Raw genomic sequence first — 22,888 nt, 5'->3', positions numbered from 1 at the left:
TAGTCATACAGATAATTTTACTGTTATATTAAAAATTGCGAAAATAAAGATTAAACTCCTTTTATTCATGTACACACACTCTCGATGTCACAGATACACAAACATACAAACACACATACACACATACAAACAATCAGGCACACACAAAAAAGTATATAATAATAAAGCGTAGTTTTCATGATTGTCAAGTCTTTTTTATTGCTCCCTGTTGTTTTAGATCGTTTTTCGCCAGATACCCATATAAGTCGTCGCTTAATTCCAAAGACACTGCAATACATTGGTCTCCTCCAAAGGATATCTTTGGGGAGGATATACCATAATCGCCACGCTTGGCAGGCGGGTTGACTATCACACTGTAGTATAGTGCGCCGTTGACGCTACTGCTCATCCTCTGATAACATGTTTTTTGAGCAACGGCAATCCTATATAATTACTAACCAGAGTGTGAAATGTATTGTGGTGGAGTTTAACAGTTCAGGTGAGATATACAATGTTAGAGAACACCTAGCGAGGTAGAGCACAAAAATTAAAACGCTTGGATGAAAGGTAGACACAGTTTATTTTAAAAGTTCATCCGCCTACTACTTCAGATACACCAACGCCGTAATAAATTATTTGTCATACGAATGAAATAATTTTTATATAAAACTTTTACCACTAATTTGTAAATATTAAACATTGATTCAAAATTAATATAATACAGTTTTTATTTCGATATTCCATCAAGCACTAAATATTTAATAGATATTCATTAACAACAACAACACTTATGTCACTTGACGCCGTTCGCCATTGTTATACATATGAGGCGCGGTTTTGACAACCGCCTGCAAATCAAACGCCGCGCGTCCTTACATTTTGCGCATGCGAAGACCGATGGATTGATAGATAAACGAAAGGATTTTGATTTGAAACAGTTGTCATTTCGCTACAGAATAATAGTGTAACCCAAAAATCGAACACGCGACCTACGACCGCAGGACTAAGTCCTCTATCGCTGGATTACTACTCATATTTTTAGTTATGGATACATAATAATAATAAAAATTTTATGAAATGGCACTGACACAAGTCATTATAGACTTACTTGTAACCAATTTTTACTACTGTTATTTACAATGGCTATTTTAAATTAGCCTTTAGCCAAAAGGAAAGTAATTTGAAAGAGTCAAATAACATTTTTTAACTTTATATTTTGCTTTTTTTTGTTATTAAGTAGATTATGAAGTGAAATTATAATTATAACAGCTATGAATAATACATAAACAGCTGTTTGAGTGCCATTGTAATGTACTACTGGTTTATTTTCCGATGAACACGATAGGTTTTTAAATCAGGTTGATATACGATCACTATACATTCCTGACGCTCGGGTAAGCCAATAAAGCGGGAAAGTTTAACCTCATGTAAAAGTCATTGACCTGGAGATAATCTTTACACTGAATTCCTTCTGTTAGTCATTATATCTACCGAGATAATATTAATTTTAATTTTTAAAGAATTACACCATACTTCAACATCTTTACTTATAAAACGCTTACTACAAGACAAGATAATTTTAATGGCCCTTTTTTTAGGCGCTTATTGTTACCCTATCTTAATTTATGACAAGGTCTTGTCGTTTCACCTGATAGACACCCATCGCAAGTATAGGCCTCCCCCAATGATATATCGAAGGATATACCACCATCGCCACGCTAGGCAGGCGATGTATGAACAGAATGTAAATAACGTTTATAGAAAGATATTGTAAAGGAAGAAGAGAGAATGCGAAATCATATAAAGGATGGAAGAAGAAAAAATTATGAACAAAATACGAAAAAGAATACTTCTTATTACTCAGCGGTAGGGGATTGAGACTAGGGATCGAAGGTCGCGGGTTCCATTTCCAAGCTACAACCTTATATCCCTGATGTAGGACGTCTTAGGGTTTGGTTATATAAATATCGTTGAATTGAATATAGTGTAATATATAGTTTACATTTTATGCCTTAATTATATAGGATTGCCATAGCTCACCGACAAGTTTCGAGAGGAACGACAGTAGTAACCTCTGCGTACTATAATACCACACTGCGATCGCACCAACCAAACGTGGCGAATATGGTATATCCCCACGATATCTTTAGTGGAGGCGTATGCCTTATAGTGGGTATCTTTGGGCTGAAATGACTAAATATATATATATATATATATATATATATACATATATACATATATATATATATATATATATATATATATATATATATATATATATATATATATATATATTTAGTCATTTCAGCCATTTATATATATATATATATATATATATATATATATATATATATAGATGAATATATATATATATGTATATATCGGTAGTAGGAGATTTACTAGGCGAGGAGACTTGTACATACTTATGTGTGTATGTATTTATTATGTTTAATACAGTTCAAAGAATAGTGGCAACAAAAATAATATCAAGTTTTAAGCTTAAAATATTCTTTTTTTCTCTTCGTTGTAATAAATTTTCTATGTAGACAATTAAAGGAAATGTTGTTATAAATATTTCACGACGTAACAATTATTTCGGTGAACGTTCATCATAGAAAAATTATTGTTTACATCGATCATATCGACGATTATTAATGGTTAGTGTTTTGCATCATTTTAGCAAATTAAAGATAATTTATTATCATCTGTATATAGAAACAATATTTCTTTTATCAAAGATTGATTTACACCATTTACTATCTAGAATGTTTGTATATAAACATAACTGATTCTTCAATATTGCTAAAGCTTTTCATGTCTACAATAGCAAAATGTTTAGCAAAAGCTCAAGTGAACTTAGCTGAATATGGTTTCTAAAACACATATTTGATACCTTATAAGGCCATACATATGGATCAGTTAATATCGATTGTGTTACTTCTAATTTGAATTAAAAAATCTTTGTTCGACATTTTTATGGTGTATCTATTTTTACCACAGAGAAATTTCAATATAACTTATACGCTAGTAAGTAACTTAGATTTAACTTAATTTACTAAGAAGTAATATATTAACATCTCTATTAACAGGAAGTCACTTTATTATGGTGTTCTTTATAAGATAATTCACTATTACACTAGCACTAGACTAATTTTAACGGTTTTATCCGTTTTATTCTTTGCACTTTATCTACATTGTCAAGGAGCTGAACATTCATATGATGGTGGTCTTCGTTTATGACCTTCTGCGTCCTTCATAATACTACCTTAATTTAAGAATTTTTATACATTTTCGTATATAGGCGAACTTAATGCAGAAGGCAATCTCTGCCAGTTATCTGTTTGGGCGGCGCAGAGATAAATTGATAAGGTAGGTAAAACTAGTTAATATCATTAAAAAATATGAAAACGAATTAGGAAGTACAATTAAATTGAGAAGGAAGTGAATCACATAAAAACATAACTATGCCAATGGCTACTAGATTACATATATATCTACCTATACCATTTATAAAAAATAAATAAAATCCTGCTATCGTGATGATTTCGTTCGATATTACAGACGAGTTCCACCTTAAGGTTTTGGTGGAGTTCGTTGTTTCTAATGTACCATGGTGCTTCTAAATACTTTTTTGGTACAGCCTCCTAGCTGAATACCATAAGTACTGGCATAAAGACTTGTATATGCTGTCTATGTAATTAAAGTTAGCTTACATGCTACAAGACAGAACATTTCACAACGCCATTCAACTACCAACGCCATCTAGTGTTCTGGGACATGAATTAAATCGACAAATCTAGTGACAAAATTATGATCATACACAGGTATACATAAAATAAGTTTAGACAATACAAACCTAGTTTATTTTGAACTAACAGCTAAGTGTTTTCCAAGCAGCTAATACAATTTATTATACCGGATTATTCAACATACGATCTATTAAACTACTTGAAAAAATATGACGTCAAATTGAGTTTATCTAGTCTACCTCCTAACGGATGAAATGCTTCAAGCCTGACTATATATTTCTTTAAATAATATAGAGTTACGTATTTTATATATATTGAAATAGTTTTCGAGACATTATCCCCAAGGTATGCCATATGTTAGTGGACACGTGCTAGTTTAAGGCACAAGGTGTACGTATATACAATAAAACTAGTCAATTCAGATCTGCTACTGGAGAGATTTAACCCTTCTTTGCATGATTTTTACTATTTTTTTTAAATAAATCAAGGTGATGTAATTAATGCTCTAGATTAAAGGAAAAATATTTTAAAAAATCCTAGTGTGAATAAAAATATGTATTATGTAAAAAACAATATGATGGAAATTTACATCATCATGCATTTTCACATATTTAGCCCGGTACTAAATAAATAAAAAAATATTGTTAACTTAGTCTTTTTAATTCTTAATGATAATTCAAAAAACAATAATTATTTTATTTAAGCACCAATTGACGCCACATTTATTACACGAAATTGTGGAATAGCCTTTACATTTGGGAAATTTGCACCGGGTGACTCATCTACTTTTGGTCAATGTTCAGCACCATCTTTTCTTATGTCTTTTGGAGGTGGTGGAGCTGGAGAACCTTTTCTTTTTTTGATTGTAATTCTTCTTCTAGTACACGGGTACTAGGACGCCCTCTTTTAGCTGCTTTGGTGGTTCCTTTGTTGTATAGCACAAAGGACAATTCATTTCTGAATTGGCCCATTGTAAGCAGACTCTTTTTAGGTTCACTACTTTCTTGAGCATTATTTTATAAACAATCCAAGAGTTTATAATAGCAAGGTCAAATAGATGAAAAAAAAATACGTAAATACCACTTTTTAGATCCCATTTTTATATGATTTCTGCCCAAAAAGCTATCCATGAGATCTACTCCTCCCATATGTTTATTGTATTCTTGGACAATTAACGGACAAGTAATATAAGTATGTATACCAGTATGATCTTGTGCTAGGAAATTTGATTACTGGCATGTATAATAATATACCAAAGAACTTATATAAATCATATTCTGTAAATGATATAGATGAACTGGGATTACTCTGTTTTTCATATAAATTTGTCTCCTTAACTAATGTTTTGATAAATTCTTCAGTGATAAAATGGTTAAAACATTGATATGGAGTTTATAGGTGTGATAGACCACCTGAAGCAGCAGAACTCCCCAAGAAAGTAATTTTATCTGTGTCATACACCAGATTCCAATTTCTTTTCCAATTCAAGCTTCTTTTGTCAATTGGAAAACTGGATGAAGACTGGTTCTTGATCGTCTGGTTCTACAAGAGGAGATTCAATGCCAGCAGTTTCATCCACATCATCATCATCATTCTCCTCCTGCAACACTTATAATTTCATCAGCATCGTGGTTTTCATCATCGGAATCTTGGTCATTCAGGGCATCTTCTAAGAGCCTACCGCCTTATAACTTACTAAGATAATCTTCAATATATCTCTCCGATATCTCTTTCATTCAAGTTTCCCCAAAAAACAACATAAAATAAACATTTACAAAAAAAAAATTCCCATACATTACAAGTGAAGTTACTGCATAGTGATGTAAATTTCTATCCCAACGTTTTGAGAAATTCATTTATAGTGTTTTGATATAAATTGTACATAAAATAACAAAAGGATGAAAACAAACATATTTCCACTCATTTTCATTTTTTTATTGTATTTTATATCTCCGTTTATTTCCATAAAACAATTTAAAATCTCGCTCCTTTCTTCCAGTTACAACAAACAGCAGAATGACAAGTTCTAGGTCTGGTAATTCACAGTGACCTTTGCTATTTTTCGACAACCGCGTTTTGTTGTACGCAATAGTCGCTTAAAAAGTTGCGAGCAACAACAAATTTACATTACAAGGGTTTTGAGTATCTTTTTTTGTTGACTAAATGTTATGATTGAAATTTCCATCATCATGCAAAAAAGGGTTAAAACCAATATTTTAAAAATATTATTGAAAAAAAGTATATATATTCTATCAAAGAATATTAGTTTTATCTCTGTGTTTGGCACTAATCGGTGTAACATAACTCCTGAAGATGCCCCGTGGAGGGGTGAAACACGTGTTGAGTAATTTGGCGGTGGCGGTTGTGTGATTCGCATTGTTTGCCGCATACGCATTTATCAGCGGGCTGGCGGGCGGTGCACTTTATTGCACGACTACTACTGCATGTGCGGAAGTGGCTAAATATTGGTGCTTTTCTTATTAGTTCGATGTTAATGTGTGAAATTAATTTTTGTCAAAACCTATATTTGTAAAGAGCAACTGTCGAGTTTCTCGCTGGCTTTTCTCAGCAGAACCTTCTTCCGAACTGGTGGTAGCTTTCTGTAGGAATTATAATGCCGACGTTTTATGTTTATTGATGATGCTAAAGTGCCTGTAATAGCCTATTCTAATAAAAAAATTTTAGACTCTGAATTTTGAATTTAAAGAGAATGACTCGAGAAAGGAATACGATATTTAATAAAGGTTTTTATAAACAAATAATGTAAATACATTTGAGAAGCAGATACAAACAGTACAGTGGCAACCGCTGTATAATCGCGAAGAATGAAGAAGTCCATTACGGAGTTTCTTTTGTGAACTCACTGTAACCTAGTTTACAACTTTGTAATTCAAATTCAACGGACGCGTTACACTGTAAAGTCTTTCATGTTACCGCAGCTTTAACTTCAGTTTAAGTGATTCAAAGTGATGCAAATTTTCAGTCCATCGTCCTCGCAGATGCTTGGATATGACCGAAATATTACTTTTGAAAATCCTTTCTGCTATCCGCGACAGTAGTTTTAACCCATTTTTATTTTACGAAAAATGCAGATAATATTCCACTGCGTTCTTTTATCTCTTTATGCAGGATTATTAGATATAGTGTTACAAGCTTTGACGGGGAAAGTATAGCTCATTTGCTGTGAACTCTTGTATAGTATTGTGGTTTCAGTCTAAAGACTGAAAGATAATTATGGAAGGATATATCATAAGAAAGAAAAGGACCAATATTTAGCCACTTCCGCATATGCAGTGGTAGTCGTGCAACAAAGTGCACCGGCAGCCAGCCCGCTGATAAATGCGTATGCGGCAAACAATGCGAATCACACAACCGCCACCGCCAAATCAATCAACACGTGTTTCACCCCTCCACTAGATGTAATGATAATCATTAATTACAGCCTTCCTGACTTCTGACGAACTTAACAAGGTAGTCTGAACCTAAAAACACAGCTGTCATCTGTTCTGCGCGCTACTTGTTCCTTTACCATTCGCTAAGCTATATAGGTTACTTTCGTCTCCGAATCTCCTAATCCCAAATTAATATATTAAAACTAAATAGTAGTCGGGTACTATTTAGTATAAGTATATAATATATATGATTCGATTTAAAGTTTGTTGTTAGAAAATGATTTATGGTTAAAACCTTTAGGCTAAATTAATGCAGTAACAAATAATTCAAACATGTACAAGATAGTGTGGACCTCTATACAATTCTCGAGAGATTGTTTGTAATAAATCCGAAGTGGTCGTGGTTTTGTTTATCAAGATCTGGCGCTGTACAATGTTTTAGCTGATAAAATTCTGTAAATCTGACTTTTTATTCTCAGATATAACATGTAGTGTAGTTTGAATTTACGAAATACTTTCTTTATTTTACTAATATAATATTATTTAAATTTAAGTTATATAAACAGGTCCTGGTAGACACGACTTTATTTGATTGACGTTGGATGCTGTTAGCAGGTCTGTCTTTTAAAACTACATCCAAAATCCGCGAGCTAATAAATTAAAAAAAAAAATCTACGGCAAATGAATTGCCCGAGGTATTGTATTGACCTATTGATTTTCCGAATTCTCCGAAGAAATTTGAGCTGAATCGGTATTTGAGTTGGGAAAGGCTCGGTTTTACCTGAGGTAGACGCGGCGTGGATTGGTCTCCCAATAAGGATTGACGAGGTCACGGAAATTCGCTGAATGCCGGCAAAGCAAGACAGGTTTTGTGATCTTCGCAGGGGACTTATACTTTTCAACGGGTATCTATCAGCTGATCGAATATAAAATCACCGTTATTAGCCAAGTGTGAAAGGTGTCATATTTAAAAACATACAATATTCTGACGATTTTATATAAAATACTGTATTAGTTATATTTAATAATTTAATTATGTCTTTTATTGTATCATCTGTATCATATTTTTACCGTCGAGGCAAAATCTACGTTCCAAATGACAAGTACGGATTGTAATATAATGTAAAAGGTAGATTTATACTAGATTGGTAAATGGTGTATATTTTCTACATTTCCACCGGTTTTCTCAAGTTGTTTTCCGACAATGACTTTGATTCGGTACCGTGAAGCTTTAATTGGAGATGTTTATTCAAAGTGAATGCTTGATTAAATTTAATCGACGATCTATGAGCATACATCTCTATTACAAATTACTTTTCTACCACGATGGTATATGAAACAAGGAATAAAAAGACGACTTCTCTGAACATTAATATTCGATGGTATGAATTATTTTGAACTCATTTGGATTAAAACCCACTTGTTAGCGCTTTCATTAAATACATTAAATTACTCTCGCGGTCGACGCTACGGCAATATGTATTAAGCCTTCAAAGGGATTTAGTTTGTATGTGTGCGTTGAAACGTTTTTGTTTATTTAAGCTTTCCTTGTGTGCAGAATCAAATTCAAATTCATATGTCTATGACATTTCCTCGATTTATTTGCCCAGAAAAAATATATACATAGCTCAAAATTGTCAAATTATTTAAAGTGTGCTTTAGCTATAAATCAATAATTTCAAATATAATATACAACATAATGATAATACAGTAACAAAAATTAAGTAACCTAGTTCAAAGTGGTTACTCTACACAGGTGGAATGACAAGTATATATATATATATATATATATATATATAAAAGAGAAGAAAAGCAGATAGAATCCGGAGGAATCAGAATCCACTAATTCTTTCCGAATTATATCCCGTGTGATTAAGTTCTTAAGTTCTCATTTAAGTAACAAATTCAAGTCCTTCTTCTTTAATATTCTATTGTCATGGTTTTGCACATTGATTTAATATTTTGAGGTTATATGTCCACCTTTGATGCCATACCCTACTTTTGTTCGAGGTCTTTACTCCAGACTTCTAAGGTCTCAGTGACTTTAACTAGCCAATCACAATCAGCTGGCATAAGTCCGTATAAGACCGTACCCTTTAAAACGAAGAAAGAATTATTCTGTTTTCGGCAATAGCGTACGTACGTCTGAATATAATCAAACGGATAAAGAGCAAATCTCCAAGATTATCTCACATTCCTCTTACACGAATCGAGCATTACGAATCCCAGATCCATTCTGTAACAAATCAAATAAATCCCAGTACTAAGGGTGCATAACTTTATTAACACTTCCCTTCTTTTTCCCATTTTCCGGTCAACACTATACTATTGTCTGTATATAAATGATAAATTAACAGTGTTGTCTCCGCTTACAATTCTATGTATAAAAGAAAAATTTATTTATTTGCCTTCTTATATATCTCTATACCTTTATATGTATTTTTCCTCGTGCCCACCTACCATGTGTAAGCAGGAATATTATTTATAATAAATTTTTCACAATTTTTTTTTATTTCCACGCCTTTCTTTTATTCTTCTTAGAGCTTTCGTTAATTCCTCTGTTGTCCTTCTCAACCTCTTCCTTTCCTTTCTATAACATGTTACCTATCATAAATTGCCTCTCTTTCTTCGCTTTGCCTCCAGAATATTAAAAAAATTTAAATTCTTTATTATACAATATTTATAATTTTTATATTTATTTCGTGTAAATTATTTTATTATCCTTTTCTATTATACATTTGTATACAACAATGCTTATTTTGATTTTTCACAGTTTGTTCACAATATTTATCTCTCTTCCATTTATTTATGTCTAATTTCTTTTTATTACACTCCACAAAGATTCGGCGTCCTCCTTTTGGCTAACTAGATGGTTGATATTTGATATATTTAGGTAATTGTTGTAATTTTCAGGTCTATTTATATAATATAAATTTACTTAATTTACTCATATTAGGTAAAATAACTTTACATACTTAATGTCATGTACGATTCGATCTTTCATTTTTTTTAGTACACACTACAGATATGTTTTCTAAGATTTCGCGATTTATGTTTCGATCTCTATATATATGACAAATTTACATACTTCTTGTCATTTAATCTTAAATCTCCTAACACAAATGATTTTTTTTAATAATTATGATCATTTATATTTCGAGCTTCTTCCATATCAACAATTTACATAGTTGTTGTCATTTAATTTTTAGATCTGTTTACATAAAAGAAATTTACATTGTTATCATGTTTATGTAGTCATTGTAAGGTGTCCTTATACCAAATAAATTTATATTTAAATTTGTAATTAATTATTTTTATTTGTAGTATTTATGTCATTTACCCTTCAAACATAAAAGATATATATATATATATATATATATATATATATATATATATATATATATATATATATATATATATATATATATATATATACTATAAATATAAGCTAAAACAAATTTTGCTAACATAAATAACGTTGTATCAATAACAACGTAGTACTAGGTATTATATCGCCTAGATCAGGGTTCCCCAAATTTTTTTGTGTCGTAGACCCCTTGCCATGTTATTCCGTGTTGGGTAGACCCTCTACTTACCTGATATTGATTTCCTGTAAATTTCTAACTATAGTGAAGTTTAGTGTTAAAACTTAAGGAAAAACACATGTACACATAAAATTTTGTATCTGTTATGTAAAATATACGTAATATTAAATGTTTTGATATTATAAGATAGTATGATGTAAGTAAATAGGTACTATCAGTGTATGTGTTGAGATCCACTATTGTGGAACCCCATTTTCATTTCATGGACCCCCAAATTTTTTCTCGCTGACGTAGACCCCTTGCAGGTTTTCATAGACCCCTAGGAGCCGATATAGACCACTTTGGGAATCACTGGTCTAGATTTTATTTATACTTCCTATTAGGATTTTTAGTTCATATACTTTTATGGGCATTGTTGTTAAGAATCGAAGATATTTACTGTTTATTCCATTTTAAATGAAACCCAGAAAAACATCTATCACCAAAAAATCACCAGAAAACATTCAAAGGCGTTTATTGAATCAATCGTGCGTGTTCTATTTTATTCTGAATGTATTAAGGTAATTCTTCCAGAGCACCTTCGTGTTTCGGCGTACCAAAGCTTATTGATTTGAAATCGTTAAAGCTGGTTTATACGTAACTTACCGACCTACTTATCATCCCAAGCGTAATGTTTTGAATTAACAAATAAGCAAGCATCCGGTTTATGATTTACTAAAGGTTGTTTTAAATATCATCATCCTTACAACCATAGTCCTTCCACTTTTGCATATATGCCTCTATAGATTTAAATAGAAATGGGAGGTTGCGTCTTGCATCCAGTATCGTTAAAATACTTTAATAAGGACGCTGTCCACCTTATGGGCAGGGGTCCAAGTTGCGCTTGCCGGTTCGTGATCTCCACTACAGAAGCTTAAAGTCTAAATAAAAGTTATGCGTGTGGTTTAAAAATAGTTTATGAAAAAGCAGCGATGTTAGAGCAATGAAAGCCTAAGATATAGAGTGTTTCAGGATAATGGGTGTTTTTATCAAAAATGTATAATATAAAAGTCAACAAATGGCCGTACGTCGGCGGTACCTCCGAAAAAAGTCGTAACTTCAAAATATAGTTTTATAGAAAAATCAAAATTGGTATAATAAAATAATAACCGTTTGTTAAATATATATATATATATATACACATATATATATATATATATATGTGTGTATATATATATATATACACACATATATATATATATATAAATTCATTGAATTGTATATACATATATACATTATTTTATGCCCCCATTATAATTTATTTAAAGATTATTGCGGAATATAATTATGACGGTTTTTTTTCAAGCCAAATCTTTTTGAAAACAAGGGGAAAGCATTAATTTATATTCTTCACCGTCAGGCTTACGAAAGATAACTTAGCAAACATTCTTCAGTCTCGTGGATATACTTAAAAAGGATTTTTATAAACTTATCGTTTATCTATCTATCCTGAGTTAAAATGTCTTGACAAAAATAAGTAATTTTTCATTACAGGAACTCATATCAATAAAAACATAAATAAACTTGCTTACAATCACTGGTTTAAAATAATAATATTTAATTTTTATTTGATATAAATACAAACTAACAACCAATATTACATTTACACCCGGAAACAAATTTTAATTAAATTGTATGTTAAATACATTTTGAATATGAAACGAAATTCAGTTTAAATATTTTAAATCATCATTTTATGTTGAAATTTATTATATAATTATTTACCACGTACATTTCACATAACTAAATTCCAGTGTAAATTAAAAGAATGCTTTTACAAGCGAAATCTCATTATATAACCAACTGGTTTCATTAAAAATAAGGTCGGATCGCATATCACAAGGGACGCGAACCAACACAAAGATAGAAGCGTCTCATCTGCCATTTTTTCCAGGGCTTACGCTTTCCGAAGTGATATTAGTTATATTAGTAAGACAATAGCAACCGACCAAGCCAAGGATTGTCACTCGCGGATGCCCTTATAACGGAATACTAAGCTGATTTTATTGACGATTAACAGCCGAAGGTTCCATAAGGAAGGCTCACTCCGAAGAGCCTTAATCGACGCAACCTAAAAGCTCGTCGGCCTTCCAATCCAGCGTAATAGTAAAATGTAGCAATTCGAGCCAAAGCCATACGGGAGCCGTAAAGCATCTTTTCTACAAAAGAAAGAAAGGCAGAAAGGCGTCGTTTCCGGCCTGTTGTCTAAAACCCGTAGAATCTTCAAATGTCATTCAGGCAGAAGTGACAGTTTGGTCCAAAAAAAAATTGTTCAGAACTAACTAGGTGTCGAATTTAAAAGGATACAAAGGTGTACATAGGTGTACACAATATAAAGGTGACATATACTAGATTAGTGATAAGCAACAACGTAATAAGTATAAGATAAATATTAAAAAAAAGGCCAAAAAAAAAAAGGAAAACGACTATGATAACCATAGTCATAAAACTTAATATAAAAAAAACCTGCACAGCTGATACTTGTAGTAAGATATAACCAATAAGCATAGATTTGAGGAGACACCTTAACCGGGAGATACATAGAAGGATCTAGAAAAAAGGCATCGGCAAATGGGGTTTTTAGTCGGTTAGAGTCCGACACTACCTGCGCAACATTCCCAGGTGTCCAGGAGGATTTTCCCCATTTGCCAATTAGCTCGACAACATTTATTAAATAAAAAAAAAGGATACAAAGATAGAGTCTGCAGAAATAATAAATAAACTTTGGAATAAAAAGCGTTTTCAAAGTTCTGATTACTACATATTTAAATTAATTATAAATATACCGTCTGTCTCTGCAGACTGTACTGTCAGAAGTAGTGCTAATCGCATTCGGATATAAAAATAAAACTTCATAATAAGTTTTTTTTTGATGAAAAATAAGTTATGTGTTCCCCACTTTAAAGTATTTATATCTATAACTAAACATCTATAAAACATATTGATAAAATTTGAACAAAATATGCAATATCATTTCCGGGTTCAGAACGGTATATTTTAAATTTAATTTGAATGCAAAAATTAATGACAGAAACTCATAATTAGGAATTTCGTCGGTGTATAGCGGCATTTCTCGTTTTTGTTTTGGCAAGTGTCTCTTACAAGAGGACCGTCTAAGTACTCATTATTATTTTTCGAATTAAATCCAAGTTGTAATTTTATTCAATGTACTAACTGCACTGAATTTAAATGCTGTTCTTAAATGGTAAAATATAATAAGGTAATTTTCGTTAATTAGTATTACTATATATGGGATCATTGACTGTGGCCACTTGTATCGTAACAAGCTTAGATAGGTTTATCTTAGTCACTTTTACATTTTGTTATACACTTTGTGCATTCATTACGTAGTATTCTTGTGGCTCACAAAAAGTTTTCAGAGGTTTGGCAGCAGCGTCCTAAAATCCTCACTGCGATTGCTAACCCAAATGCTAAAAGGTGGCGATCATGGTATATCTTCCCGTAAATCTTTGGAGAAACCTTTTCCTTGGAGTGGGTGCCTTTAGACTGAAATTACTTTATCTTTATATCTAAGTTATCTTTCATCATACATGAAATATTCTTATTTAATTTAATATTATTTATTGTACACGCTAGACATTTAAATAGTTTCATAATAATATAAAAAAAAGTACAATGGGCGGTTTTATCACACGAGGCAATTTCTTCCAGACAACCTTATGGACACAGTAGAAGTATTTATAATGGGTAGTTAACATGTACGAAACATACCAATATTTACAAACATAGATAAATACATATGTATATAACATATATACTTATAATAAATAGAATATAATACATATTACTTGCCTCAGAAAAAATAAAGAAACAAATAATGAAATATAAATGAATTAAAGAGTGAGTAATCAAATGTCTTGTAAATATTTCTTAACCGAATTAAAAATAAAATTAATTTCGTCATAAATAACTTTATAATTACGAAATAAGTTGAACAAATATTTATCGTACTAACTTTGTCAAACTTATTGTTAATTTAACCAAAGTATATTAAGCAAGTTACAAAGCCTCGTAAACCGAGCGAATGAAACGAGAAACAAAGTAGTTAACTTGCCGGACACGCGATCTTCTAATTACATTAAATGAAAATGTGTTAATAAAAAAAGTTTCTCTTATTTACTACAAGTTAAGCCGACATTTTGATTTATGCGTTGCAAAAATCGATCTGTGTCACAGATGTAACAAGCAATATGTATAATTATTTATTATTAATATTTGTTTTAGTTTTAAAACTATTAATATATATAATAAGAAAGTCTGAAAAAAATTATTTCTTCATATTTTAACAAGGGAAATAAAAATTTCATGTAGTAAAAGTACATTTTTAATTTAGTATATAAATATATTTTTTAATCGACGTGAAAAAGAATAAGTCGTCAACTTATTAATAAAAATAAAATGTAAATTATTAATAAATTTAGTTTGTACAAATAAAGATTTAAAAAATCATGTTAGCTATAGTTAAAGGCAAAAATCAAAATATACTAAGATGGCTTTTAGTTCAGTTTCTTAATAAATTTGTACTTAATTAATTAATAAATTAAGTAAGTAATTAACTTTAATTTGTGAAAATAAAACATGTAACTCTTAGATATAACTAACTATAGTCAAACATAGAAATCAAATAATACTGAAAAATATAACTCCTATTCAAGGTAGTAAGTTATATTGTATTAAACAAATACACTAAAGTTATTATTGAAAAAAATTTAATAAAAAAAAACTAATTAAATCCACTTAATATATTTATTAAAAATATTAACGTATTTATTTATTATATAAAAAATAGAGAAATCGTGATGAAATTCTACATTTTTTAAATTAAATTAAAAGAGTTATAAACTTAAAAATATTTGCTTAAGTAATGACTTACTTGAACTTATTAATACTGTTCTATATCCAAAATCAATCCACACACAACACTTCCACATTTCAAGTGCACCGATATAAAAATATATTTAACAATTTTAAATATATATTCACGGACAAACTTTCGTTAATTTCGTCCCGACATTAAAACGTCTTTTCGGACCGAGAGACAGGATGCGACTGTGGCTTCATGGCTTTATTTCTTTTGGGGCATGAACTTTGATGTCGTAGTGCGCGCGCAAAATTGTTTACCGAAATCTAAACAAGTTCTACACCTAAGTCATATAAGCTACAAATAGTATACGTAAAAATCTATTTGTTTGACTGTACATTCATTATTGCAGATTAACAGAATTACTGATAAGAGTCTTAAACCTTTCTTTGTATTCCATAAAACTAGTAACTCTACACCGATATATCCTATAAGAGTATGACATTTTTTAATAATAATACTAAGGAATGAAGTCGTTTATATACGTTTACTGCAAGATATAGGCCTTGTCCAAAGATATCTATAGAAGGATAAACTGTAACAATCACACGTAGCAGGCGGGTTGGCGATCGCAGGCCGGTGTTATGGCACGCAGAGGACGATGCTGCTCATCCTTTGGAAACTAGTTTGACCGTAGTGGCAATTGGCAATTCTATATCGTATAAGTGTGAATAATATAAAATTGTATCCCGGGAATCGAGTCTGCAACCTTCGATCGCAAGTCTCAGTTTATATCGCAGAGTTACTTAATGAATTGCCGAGTTTATTTTGCGCTGCCTTCAGATCAACGTGTATTTTGAATTTGGAACCGCCGTGTATTTAAGTTGAAAGATTTAATAAAAACACACAGGTTTTTTTAACCAATTAGGATGTTTTATTATTCAACCTGTGATGTATTCAAGTAATAATTAAGTTCCTAAGTTAATAAAATAATTAATAAATGTGTGCAAAAATCTTTTTTATTTTATAAAGTTGAAGTCAATCTTTTGTATTATTATTGTCAACATTTCAGTCATTAGACATCCACCGTTGGACTTACTCCCTCTTAGATTTACAACAAGACCTATTGGAAGCGACGAAGGATATTATGTTTATAGCAGTTTTTTATGGCCCTGATATTAGAGGCCCATCGTTTCCCTATCTCACTTTTGGGACTGGGATATATTTGACAATAATTTTATTTTCACAAATTTTACTATTTTCAGTCTGTTTCTCTCATCCTTTGTAATTTCTCTTTTCCCTTTTTTCTTCCATCCTTCATATTTTCAATCATTCTCTCATCACTCATTTACATTACATTTTTATTTCCTATTAACTATTTTTATTTCCATCAATTTTTCTATTTTGTGTTATTTTACAAATTACTATTATAACTTTCTCATTTTCTTTATAAAAATTACTTCTGAATACTATAAATAACTCAATACATTACAATGTCTTCTCACACAGTTTTGATACGCTTAATCACACCATTTATTATTTTGTAACAAAACTTCAAGAAAGTGGGAAGGGATACTGCCGCCAGCAATGATCTTTCCTATGTCACAAGTCACTCTAAACCCTTCATAAACGTGACAGCAAGTAATTTCGTGCAACACGGTCTAGTCCACCACTGGGTTACAGATGCACTAGGGACACCCTTTCTCTCCGTGTCCCGTGCACATTTGGGCCGTACACATGTCCACTGTACGCAGTACACGGTAAGCTGTCTTGACATCCGGGTAAACCGCAGTTTATATTTTTATTAAAGAAATGATAACAAATTTAACTATGTTTACATTTATTATCATGGTACTGCAATACGATTTCCTTCAGGCGTATACTTTGTATGAATAATGCCAGGATAATTTATGATATAACGTACGTAAAACTACTAGTCGTGTCAAGAGGTATGTGGGCAGCTGAATAAGGGAGGTAGGTAAACTTTAAAGCTGTCTGTTACCAAACAAACACGCGACAGATAAATTCGGTGATGCATTGGTCTAGTGAACATAGTTTCATATGTAAGAAAAGGATCAATATTAAGCCACTATAAAATATTATATTAACATATTTAAAATACAAAAATATTTATACAAAATCATCGGAACGTACACACACTTTGATGGTTCGTTATTAACTTTTATTATTATGTTAGAAAACATTTTTATGTTGGACTACCTTGAGCATTGCAGTTACTTTATGAATATTTTTTATTAACTTACTTTTGATTAATCACAAAAATATTTTGTGCATAATGAGTATCTCTTAAGTGAACTATGTCGTATTTATTAAGAATAACATTTTATTAAATATCACTGGAGTCATCTAAGGCTTCAGTGTTTTATTATTCGAAAGCTGATTGAGATATGCAAACAATTCTAATATTTACAAAACAAATATACGATAGAACTTCATTAGGTAAATATTTGATAAAATTAATTATAGGTATCTGTGAATTTCGTTTCGTATGTGCTAAAATTTCGGCATAACGAACGGGAGGTACAGAAATTATTGAATATTGGTGAATTAATTTGCGAATATTGGTTCCCATGTTAACGTATTAATTGAACATCTGACTAAATAATGATTTTGGAAACTAGTTACTGGTATTATGTTAACAATAATGGTTTAAACTTTAACTGATTCTCAGTATGTTCGTGATACAAAAGTATAATTCATATATGTCATCATCATCTACCGTTATAGAGAATCTACTGCTGGACATAGGTCTGCTATATAGATATACTAAGCCGGTAAGCCTGATTCCACTCACACGATATCTACAAGGTCGTTTTTCCAACTTTGACTCGACTAAACGTACTTCAGTTGGGTCGCAACCGAAACTTCACGTTCAATTGTTTAGACTAGAGTATTACAGTACTAGTAGCTCGCCTTCTGCATGAGTTGTTGATACCGGTCATATTTTTTCTTTGATGGCCCCCGCTATCAGGGGCCTTTCGTTCCCCTATCTTGTGGAAGGATAGGGTCATTTATTTTCGTTTATTATTTTTTTCCACGTCTTGTTTTATTTCCCTACTCTTCATACATTCATCTTAAGTTATTACATCCTTTTTTTACTTTTCACATTTCGTCTGTCTTATCCTTTCATTCCATATTTCCATTTCCTCTTAGTTTTACATTTTAATTTTTATTATGTTTTGTTTTACAATTTTATTTATACTTATTATTTTATTTCTGTTTCTGTCTTAATTAGTTTTATTATAGTTTTAACATTTTTTTTTACATAGTTTAAGGAATGTAAGTCTCATGTCTTCATCGCTGGATACATTGTGACTATGTGGTTAACTTCAGATGTCACCCATGTTCATCAGCCTAGTTTGATCTGTGGCTGAACGTTCGGCATTGCGCTACCCATCCAGTGGTCATCGTCACTGATCTTGCAAATCATCAGCCATAAATAAATAAACATAAAAATAAACACATAAAAAAGTTAGAAAAGGACCAATATTTAGCAACTTCCTCACATGCAGTGGTAGTCGTGCAACAAAGTGCACCGCCCGTCAGCCCGCTGATAAATGCGCATGCGGCAAACAATGCGAATTACACAACTGCCACCTTCAAATCACTGAACACGTGTTTTACCCTTCCACGGGGCATCTTCAGGAGTTATGTTACACCGATTAGTGCCAAACACAGAGTGAGCCAAGTGGTGCGGTGCACTTTGTTGCACGACTACCACTGCGTGTGCGGAAGTGGCTAAATATTGGTCCTTTTCTTACTTAGGATGGACTTCCGCAAAATAACGCCTGATTCCATTAAACATAAAAAAGTTATCAGGTAAAATATTTAACGATATCATAATAGTCATTCGTAGTTGTTATGTAGTACAGGTTGAATAAAAAGCTACCGTAATTTTTTTCTAAAACGTCGCTACCGCCCGAGACGAGCGGAGTAAGGAACTCGACAACTTCCTGCTGAAGTTCTTATAAAAGACGTAAATTAGTGAACAAAGGAAGAGAAACCTTATAAAAGTGCAAGGAGTTAGAAATAGGCCGCCTGGTCTGTTGTAACTAAACTTAAATAACGCCATAAATAGACTATATTAAGTGAGATTATGTAAGAATTTATTACTTCTATGTTTTTATATATTAATATTTATTTCAGGCTTTTTATAGTGATTAGTTATGTACGTGAAAGAACACCAGAATACCTTAATTTGACAAAATCTAGAATAATCTCAAAACATATTCAGACGGATATTTTGTTATAGCTTTCACAGAATTGTTTGTGTTATTAATTTACAAGTATTTTTTCATTATTTAAAAATTGTTTAGACTGTAAAAGTTTTTATTTACTAAACTTTAATTATTATATTTATTTATTTGTCTACGAAAATTTACAGTTATAATTAATAACAATGAAAGAATTTATATATTTTAGAACATTTAAAGTTTTATTTATTTATATAAATTTATTATTTATTTTTATTTATTAATTTATTTTTTATTTATTATTTATTTTATTTATTAATTAATTTTTTTTATTTATTATTTATTTATTAATTTTAGCTTATTATATATAATTATATATAAAATATGTCTGAAGTGGCAGCAGGCAGGGTACAACGCTCGTGCAAGCGGTGGCCGTTGGGGCTGAAAGGTTCTCGAGTGGCAGCTACGAGCCGGTGGATGCGGCATTGGTAAGCCGCCCACTAAGTGGACCAATGACATAGTTGCCTTACAGTGGGCGTCCATCAGTAGCGAAGAAGTATATACGAGTATATACATATCCATGAGAAGAGCTTCCATTAGTTTAAAGTAAATCAAACTATAGTTTCAAACTAAGACTTATATATTTAACGGGATATTCTACAGCATTGGTAAACAAAATTTTTATTCGTATAAAGTGTGATTTTACTATGTATTAATTTTATATAATTTTTCTCAACAACTTTTAGGTTGTAATGTTTATGTGAAGATAGTTAAATATATAGTTAAAATAATTTTATATTATGTGCACTAAAAAACGTTTCCCTACACTTATTATTATCAAACAATAGAAATCAGAATACTGGTGTTTAGAATATATCTCTTGTGTAATTTATTCGATAAACAATCTCGTTATAATACAGAATAGTTTAAAATACTCGACAGAGGATAAAAGAAATATCTGCACAAACAAAATTCATATCCCCATTCGTCACAGCTCAGATGAAAGAAACTTGCAAAGTCCGCATTTGGACAGAGAATCCCTTATTTATATCGAGTAAATCATTCGGAACGGAAATTCAATCAGAATTCCGATGTGTTTTATGCTTCGGCTGGACTATTTCTGTTTTAACCTCAACAGCGTCTAGTTTAGATTTATATACAGATTATTAATGATCTAGTTTGCTTCTATTTTGAATATTATTGTAATCATTTCATTATTTACGATTACCTACCCCTATCAATGATGCGCCATAATAATTTAAAAATATGTTCTTTGTAAAGGACGGCGTAGTACGTCCACTGACAAGAAAAACGGACATTATTCGACGACTAATTAGATCGAAAATCGGCGCTTGAGATTTCACGATAGATACCGTACTGAGGAAAACAGATTCCGTCTCCGCAAACTTCAATAAACACAAAGGCTGGTCAAGGAGGAAAACAAATGGAACGTCCTGCTCAACGACATCGAGCCTACTAAAGATACTTTCTTACGTTTGGCTCACAGCCACAAGGCAGACGAAGGCTCTCTCATGCCATCCCTCGTTATTTAATCAGATTCCTCTACAGCTTTCAAGGACATTGAAAAGGTTTATTACCTAACTGATAGCTTAGAGCAACAATGCACACTCTTAACTTCTCTGGACCCCATACATCTGATAATGGTCGAAAAGGAGGTCCGGATTTAATCGACGCTCCTAGGTATCCTTCCTTTGCATGAACTCAATTCCGATGAACCTGTAAAAGTTCAAACAGACAAAAACATCTTCATTTGAATAATATAAATACTTGTTCGTTTTCCTAATAAAATAAAAAAAAACTAGTAGCTTAATAATTAAAGAGTGACTAAAGATATCAGGATAAATTCACCACCATTCTTCATAAGCGGTGAAGAAAAAGATAGTAAGGTATATCTTTGAACTTATTTCTGGTAGAAGATAAATATGTGATATTTGCTACAGACGAGTATACTTAAACATTCACACGTGGGATATATTTTGGACTTTACTCTGTCTGAGAGGAAGCACGTATCTAAAACGCGTGAGCAATAGAAAGCTAATAACAAAATGTCAAAAATCAATGTTATTAACGCCATGAATCCATACCTATTTGCAAAAATTTTGTTGCTATTGGTTCGCTTGTATTTTTAAAAAGTCTTTTGAATATTTATATACATATAACGGTGCTATTTATATATATTAAAAAAAGAATTGTATGCGCTAAATTTAAAAATGGAATAACGTATTCGGGATTTTTTATATTTTGGTCAAGGTACGAAAAATTCGTTATTGATATATCCTATAATGAATTGGCAAGTTGAAGTGGCAGACCACTTGGCACGCCAGAACTTTAAGGTTTTAGGTTGGAAACCACGAGTTCGCAAATGCAACGGTCGGAAGACTATATACATCTATTGGTTAGGGCTATGTTCAGCAGTGGGCGTACTATGACTGAAATGATGATAAAGACCAGAAAGTATTTCAAGGAGAGGTTAAAGAGAAAACTTGAGTAAAATAGTAAAATAAAAACACCCCACAGGGTGAATCAAGATATCTAATAATAACTGTCAATTTAACATAAATAAAACCCAGAAAATACGTGTTAGAATGTAATCCGTCGTATACCATAATCCGTATACCATAAAGCAATATAATATAAATATATTGACATTATTAAAAACGTATCGAAGCGTTCGAGGCAAAACTAAAATATATTTTGTAGGTAACGCTTCAGAGCTCACTCCGGAGAAAGACGTTAGCGTGTTCTAACGTCTTTCTCTGGCGTGAGAATTGTGACTGTGACAAAAATAAAAAAGAAATGGTTAGAATATATACAAGAGATGCTGGTATTTCTGCGACTTCTTCTTGCAGAACTAGTGCTTCCAAAATAGAGAATTACAAATATAGATGATAGAAATAACTTGACTTAAAAACATTCATCTTAAATACGCCAGTGTCAATATATTCTGTATAAACAATAAATTTTCTAATATAAATACCATGACAGTAAGTAACATTAAAGCCAATAGATGGCGCTGACTAAATACGACATTAAAGGTGACGGGCAGTCGCTGATTTCAGGCCAGGAAGGCTTATACTTGGCAGTGGCTTAAAAGAAGAAGCTGGTAATAGTTCTATTGCAACATTTT

This window comes from Battus philenor, unplaced genomic scaffold, assembly GCF_028537555.1.
Source record: "Battus philenor isolate CCGP_79_NKW_IND1 unplaced genomic scaffold, ilBatPhil1.0.hap1 SCAF_11, whole genome shotgun sequence".
NCBI classification, from domain to species: domain Eukaryota; kingdom Metazoa; phylum Arthropoda; class Insecta; order Lepidoptera; family Papilionidae; genus Battus; species Battus philenor.
The sequence above is the reverse complement of the archived record's forward strand: the minus strand, read 5'-3'. Positions refer to the sequence as shown.